At 38.1% G+C, this 7941-nt stretch overlaps 1 pseudogene across 1 annotated transcript; it reads right to left on the reverse strand.

Annotated features, from left to right (window-relative positions):
- Positions 1-4353: 4353 nt before the first annotated feature.
- LOC108294230 lies at positions 4354-5688 on the reverse strand (annotated as a pseudogene). Its single transcript, XR_005197909.1, has one exon. The product of XR_005197909.1 is annotated as a transcription factor Dp-1-like (transcript).
- Between the last annotated feature and the right edge of the window lie 2253 nt (positions 5689-7941).

A 7941-nucleotide genomic window follows, 5' to 3' on the forward strand; every position in this document is an offset into this window, starting at 1 on the left:
TGAATTCTATTCTCTACACAGCTGCATTCTGTAAAAGCGTGGCCACACAGCAATAAACATTATAATGCGAGATTTTTGCTCATTATTTTAAAGTTTGAATTAATAATTTTAACAGTGTATCCTTAGACATTTGTAGTTAATTTGTCTACCCTGCTAGCCTACAACATAATATACAATTACAAAGAAGCAGTGGGAGAAAAAAATAGTGGTAATCCCAACAGAGGTGTTAACAGAGATTCCAATTTTACTGAAAAGAAGTAGAAATCCCACTGGGGCTGGCAAACAAAGAGAAATCTTCTTTAGCTAGTAAGATTTGCTAAATCTTACTTTTATCCTTTGTGCTATGTCAGATCATGTTTTTCTGCTCAGAATTCTCCAATGACTTCCATCTCAGTAAAGGTAAGGGCCAAAACAAGCTATTCTACACCTGAATGCCTTACTCCTTTGACTTCAATTTCTCCAACATTTTTGCTCACTCCACTTCATCAATGTGGTCCTCTTTACTCTTGGCAAGAGGCAAGCTTAGACCTGTTACATTTCCTTTCCCTCTGGTTGAAATTCTCTTCCCCAAGATATTCATATTTTCACTTCATTGTTTCCTGATCTTTGTTCAACTGGCACCATCTCAGTGAATTTTTCCCTGATAATACTACATAAAATTATGTTTCCTCACCTCCTCTTGTCTGCTTATTTTTGTTTCTTAACACTTAATCCCTTCTAATATGCTTCATAATTTACTTATTAATTTTGCTTGCATTCCGTCTCCCCCAAGTATGTAAGATCCATGAGGACAAAGGTTTTTGCTTATTTGTTTACCGCTATTTCCACAGTGCCAATAGCAATGCCAGGCACACCGTAGGTGCTCACAAATACCTGTTATGTCAGTGAATGAATGATGCATGGTAAAATAAGGAAAGCCTCTCTGTTCTGCTAATAATGTATGAATTTTCAAGCTTGCTCACAGTCAAATATATGCAATAATTTTAGGGAAAGAGCCTTTCCATAAGCTACCCTCTTTTATTTTTGACGGAAGCTTTCTTTAACCTTCCCAATAGGTAACATGATGCCATCTTTAAACATGTTGTTTGCGTTTTTCCATTGAGGAACAAACTAGAATGTTTAGGGAAAGATAACTTCATCAGCAAAAGAATATCTGAAACTCAAGAACATAAATAGCCTTTCAATGCTCTTTAATAGGGCAGAACATTACAGGAAGCTAAATGTCAAAGCATGTAAGTTTTTCCTTTCCTGTCATATAATATAACCCTAACAATATTCTCTATGTCTGAAAATGGAAGATTATTCATATTCTAAGTGGAACTTCCAGGAAAGTATGCATATAATGAGGAGTGGGTAGATAAGATAAGAGATGTCCTAAAAATCATAGACACCCATGAGATCTGATACAAGATGAATGACTTATTCTTATAAATTTCAGTGTACAATTTATGTGAAATATTAACTTAGCAGTATATCATCAGCTGAAAAGGACTGGTAAGTACAATAAATAATTAATTTGAAATCACTTTTAACAAAAAGCAAGCTTTTTAATCACTAGACTGCTAAACAGTCTCTTAGCATAAAATAATAGGTATCACTCTCAACATGGAAAATGTCAGTGTGTCTTTTAAAAAATAATTTCTCCATCATCTCCTGGATTTTTACAGAAAGATCCTACTAATCCACCCTTGAAAAGTCACTTCATTCACTATGAGTCACATATGCTAAACAAGATTGCAAAGTAATTGTGAGAGAAAAGTGGCTACAATCTGCGCAATATGAAATGAGTAGATTTAAACTGCTATTAAAGTATATAAATGGCCTAATTTGCATTAAAATTAATGACAAAACTTTATTATACTCCACATAATTCAAACCTGCCATATTTTTCCGAAGGCAGCTAACACTCAGCCTAGTGAGTGAGATCACATGCATCGAGCTGCAGTCTTGAGTAACACCCATGTTCCATTTTCTTGAGGCTGAAGGAATTACCTCTGATCATTAGTTTGACACACTATTACAATGTGATGTTTTCTAAAAAAAAAAAAAAAATTTCAAGGAGAAGCCTCTTTTAAACTTAATCATTTATTGGTTTTGGTTATGGGTTTTAATAGATTGACCAGTAGGATTTATAATAGTAAATTAATGTTCTTAAAATAAAATGTGAAAAAAAGATTTTTATTTAAAAATCATGTAGAGAATTATCTTTGTACTATAATCTCGTGTTTATAATACATGATTCTTTCCTGAGTTTCCAAAGCAGAAATTTGAATATCTGAGACTATTTAACCTACTCTGCTGTCTACCAAAATTTCACTCTCCTTCTGATTGCACTGAGCACAGTTTGACAAAGCTAAGCTATATAGTCAGGATACCTGGGCTGGAGCAGTTTATACATATTTGCACATGCACTATCCCAGGAGGATTATTGATTACTTATTTATTCATTCAACAAACATTTGTTGAGATATCCCAAAATACAGCTATGTCTTTAAGAAGCTCAATATATGATTGGAGGGCAGAATGTAGCACAAATAATTCATAGTCATTAAATATTATTCTAAGTGCATTTATAGAGGTATATATATATATATATATATATAAGTGCAATTATCAGGTATAGTGATGCCATAAATAAGGACTGCTAAACTGTGCTTTTTTCGATTAGATGAATTTTCACTGTGGAGGAAACATTTGTTCTGGATACTGAAAGAGCATTGCACAATCATTATATGAAGCTACAATAAATTTATAGTTTCCAAGTTGTGATGAGTGTTAATTATTGACCAGTAATTCTTAGTCACCAGGAAGACAGAGAAGCTCTCAGATTCCTTTACGTTGCTCTTCAATGTCTACTCCAGACATACATTTTTTCCCCTCAAATCTCCTCACATTCCACTTTCTTCATCAGTGTTAGCAGGCTTAACCTCTCACTTCACTGAGAAAACGGAAGCCATAAGGCAAGAATTACTACAACTTTTTTTTCCTACTATGTATCTTCATGTCCACATATCCTTTACTTCCTTACTCATGTCTCAATGGAAGAGGATTCCCTTCTTCTCCACGTGGCAAATTTCTCCCCTTCTGTTTCTTCTGTCTCCTAAGAAACTTACTCCTTCAGATATCATCTCCGTATCTTTTGTCAATAACATAAATCTCTCTAGTCATCATGCCATTTTCTTTTTTTTAATGCCCATGTGTGTTTTATTAATAAAAATGAACAGTGCCAAGTTAAACAAGTCGAACAATTAAAGTCTCTTTATATTTCATAAAATATTACAGAAAATTTATTTATGTTTCAATACAAAGACTATCATTTTAAAAAGAACAGGCAACTAATAGCAACTGTGCAGTTAATGGGTTTTGTGAATAAATTTTAAAAGAGACTACTGCCTGTCCTTAAATTTCTTTTTCTTTTTATAATAAAAGAACTATTAAAAATGATTGACAAATTTTGAGTTAAAGTTGTTAAAACAGTCTCTATATTTAATTTCAACTTTATAATTCATTACAGAAAGATGCTTATGGAGCAAATACATTTGTTTCAATACATGTCTTTAAATGATAGACTTAAAAGTATGTAAACAACTAAATAATAAAAGGTTCCCAAACACTGCCTGTAAGAAATCAGGCCAATTTTACCATAAGCAATAAACCAATACAAGCCTTCCAGAGAGTCTCCATAGCCACACCAGTGTGGCAATAAGATTTAATCAAACCAAACAGAAACAAACAAACAAAAGCACTTTGCAATTTGTTGCTGCAAAATAGGGAAAGAAAAGAGTGTATAAACTTGATAGAATCACAACAGTCCATATAATTTAAGGGAAAATAAAATCAATCAGGTTGATTGTGTTTATTATTGAGAAAGTAGAATTCTGTTGTTTGCTTGGGGCTCTGGACACCATACCACTGAACGAATGGAAAACTCCATAGAGTCTGGCTATCCACCAGCGGGGGTTTCATCCATACTCATGGCAAATAAACAGCATCAGGTGCTCACCAACCATAACAGGAGGGCGTTTTATTTTCATGGATGTGGATGAAATACAATTTCTTCAGCAAACTCAGCAAAAACTGTTCAGTGGCAAAAATGAACTCTGCACTTAAAGAAAGATAGAAAACGAAAACACAAAATCTTAAAAAGTAAATAAACACTCTGCATCAGCACACTTTGATATCAAAACACACATCCACAGCATGTCCTAATCCTACTGGAAGCAATCCTTGCTTATCAGAGGTGCATATCTAAATTCAATACCTTACCAATATCTTCTTGGGAGTAGGCCAAAAGGAAAGAGAAAACCCACAGTAAAAAAAAAAAGAAAAAAAAAAAAAAAAGGGAAAAAAAGTTTCTTTTTCCTAAAAGTTTTCCTGAAGCTGAATTTGAAGTGGGGAGGACATCAGTCGTCCTCGTCATTCTCATTGAAGTCATCGTCATCTTTGACGGCTTCCCTGACGTAGGACACCGGGGTCTCCACCCTGGAGCCGCTGTACTGAGACCCTTTGGAGCTTGTGGCCAGCATCCCATCTGCACCATTGGTCAGGCCAGTGGCAGAGAACCTCGTGCCGTTAGACTTGGAACCTGCCGTAGGGATGAACACGCCTCCAACAGTTCCCTGAGTCATTTCTGTCACGTAGGGCTCCAGAGCCTTTGGGACCAGACTTCTGGTCATTTTAAGGTCTTCAGCAGAGCAGCTCCCGGACTCCAGCCCGCATGCCATGCCCATCCGCTTTAGCACTTCTATGTCATCGTGGATTTCAAATGTGTTATCAAAATTAAACAGATACTCGAATTTGTCTTTGTAGATGCTACAGTCGATGACAGTCTACTTGCTGGTGTTGACGATTATGAAGGGCAGGTGGATGTTTGAGTTGGGCGGCAGCAGCCAGCTGGCCTACTCCTCAGCGTGTCGATTTCTCTGCACCAGGTTCTTGAAGACAATTTGCTATAGAATAAGTTCTTGAAGTCGAGACTGTTTCTGTTTTATACTTTCAAGTCTCCTCTGTCTTTCCACCTCTAAGTTCTAACATTCCTGAGCCGAGGTGGTGGGCAGACCAATCAATCTGATCTTCTTCTTGGAGATGATGTTCATGGCCATCAGCACGTTTAAGGTATTGTAGACACGCCGTCTTATGTTCTGGTCATAAGCTGACTCGTTTGGTAAAATGTGGTTGTCAGCAGCGCTGAACTCCGCGACCAGCTCGTCCACCACTTCGTTGTAGGAAATGGTCCCTTTCCTCTGCACCTTCTCGTAGACCTTCATGGAAAAATGCTGCAGGCCCTTGCCTTTCTTCTCTCCTTTCCTGCTGTGCTTCCCGGCAGACCAAGGTGAGGAGTCCGAAGGCTGGTTCTGAGAGGCAAAGTGAGTACTGGGGGTGTGTGGGCTTCCTACCACGAGGGTGTTTGACGCTGCCGGTCTCTGAAGATTACCAACTACCACATGCTGAGCAATGTTGACATTGGGCTGTCCAAAGGTTTTTTGGCAAGAGCTGCTTCCCGAGCGGGTTGACTGTGGAGGGGTGAACGGCCTCGAGGGACATCATGCCTTTTCCCAGACCAAGGTTCTGGTCTATGAGGGCCTTGAGTTCTCCTTTGGCTTCAATTAGACTGGCATCTTTTGCCATGTTACCAGATCCGGGAAATCAATGCTATAAATGTTCACCTTCCCGGGGAAGAAAAATGATTTTTCTTCCTTTCCAAAGGCGCCCTCCATCCTGGGAATGGAGCTGGTCAAACCAACTCCCACACTTAGAATTTTAAGTCGCCTCGCCAGAAGGAAATGCCCCATTGGCTGCCCTGTCTGGCCGCCCCCGTAAAGTGATTTTCTTTATAGCTAAGAGTCATTATAAGAGTAGGCATTTATTTACTGCTTCTGCTTATTTACTGCCCATTGTCCCCAAATTACAACCATCTGGCTTCTCAACAACCCCTCCCATTCCCTTGAAATGAAAGACCCTGTCTTCCCAAATTTATCAAAGGGATCAGTATTTCCAAAGGTACTGGGCACTTTGCTTTTCTTATCTTACTTTATCTCTCTTTGATATTTTGGACTGTGGCCCACTGTCTTTGTGAGACTGTCCTTCCTCAAGTTCTATGATACACTTTCCTCCTTGTTTTCCCCTATCATTCTGGCTATTTCCTTTTACTCCCTTTACAGGTTCTTTTTCAGTGTGAATAATCCTAAAATGTTTATGATATTCAGGAACCTATTCTTACCACCTGCTTTTTTGTCTCCATAGGCTCTTTCTGGGTAACATCAGGCATGTTCGCATCTGTAGTTTTATGCCTACAACTCCAAAGTTTCTATCTACGGCCATAAACTCACTATAGAATTCCAAACCAAGCATGTTCAGCTTGCAACTGGATATCTCCATTGGGATGTTCCTCGGCAACTAAAAAAAAAAGCCCTTCCTTCAGTCTTTTCTTTCTTCATCCCAGTTTTCAGCCCTTCCTAAGCATTATTCCATATCCACTAAAGCTTAGGCTTAAAAAAGAATGCCATGGAGTTACTATTGTATGCATACAAGTTCCCAAAAGACAAAAAATAGCAAGCTAGAATATAAAAAAGAAGAAATAAAAATGACCTTTAAAAAAATTTCTATAAGCAAACTGACAGAAGAGCAGAAGATCAAACACCGCATGTTCTCGCTCATAGTCGGGTGTTGAACAATGAGAACACCTGGACACAGGAGGGGAGCACTACACACTGGGGTCAGTTGGGGGGAAATAGGGGAGGGACGGTGGGGGGTGGGAAGCTGGGGAGAGATAGCAAGGGGAGAAATGCCAGATGTAGGTGATGGGGAGGAAGGCAGCAAATCACACTGCCACGTGTGTACCTATGCAACAATCTTGCATGTTCTTTACATGTACCCCAAAACCTAAAATGCAATAAAATAAATAAATGGGGAAAAAATTTCTGTAAACAAATGTACAAGCAAAAAACAAATAGCCCCATTAAAAAGTGGGCAAAGGGCATGAACACTTTTCAAAAGATGACACACTGGGCCAAAAAGCATATGGAAAAAATTCTTAACATCACTAATGATTAGAGAAATGCAAATCAAAACTACAATGAGATACCATCACACACCAACCAGAATGGCTATTACTAAGAAGTCAAGAGATAACTGACCTCAAGTGAACCTCACGTCTTGGCCTGCAAAAGTACTAGGATTACAGTGTGGGCTACCACACCCAACCCCTAAATTATAATTATAACAATGTCAATATGCCCTAGAATGTTTTCTTTTTTAACTTTTAGGTTCAGGGGTGCATGTGGGGGTTTGTTTCATTTGTAAACTGTACACCATGGAGGTTTAGTGTACAGATTATTTTGTCCCCCAGGTAATAAGCATAGGACCAGATAAATATTTTCTCTAATTCTCTCCCTCCTCCCACAATCCATCCTCAGTTAGACCTCAGGTGAGGTGCAAGCAAGATGCTGCTGAGGTCACAGTGAAAAGCAAATACTTGTACACTGTTGGTGGGAGTGTAAATTAGTTCAGCCACTGTGAAAAGCAGTGTGGTGATTTTTCAAAGAACTTAAAACAGAATTGCCATTTGACCCAGCAATCCCATTATTGGCTACATACTCAAAGGAATATAAATCATTCTACCTTAACGACAAATGCACGCATATGTTCATTGCAGCACTGTTTATGATAGCAAAGACATGGAATTGACTTAATGCCTATCAATGGAAGACTAGATAAAAAAAATGTAGTACATATACATCATGAAATACTATGCAGCCGTATAAAAGAATGAGGTCGTGTCCTTTGCAGCAACATGGATAGAGCTGGTGACCATTATTTTAAGCAAACTATTATTTTAATGCAGCTACAGAAAACCAAATACCATATGTTCTCACTTATAATTGGGAGCTAAACAGTGAGAACACACAGACACAAAGAGGGGAACAATAGAAACTGAGACCT

The sequence above is a fragment of the Cebus imitator genome, unplaced genomic scaffold, assembly GCF_001604975.1.
Source record: "Cebus imitator isolate Cc_AM_T3 unplaced genomic scaffold, Cebus_imitator-1.0 Scaffold569, whole genome shotgun sequence".
In the NCBI taxonomy this organism is placed as follows: domain Eukaryota; kingdom Metazoa; phylum Chordata; class Mammalia; order Primates; family Cebidae; genus Cebus; species Cebus imitator.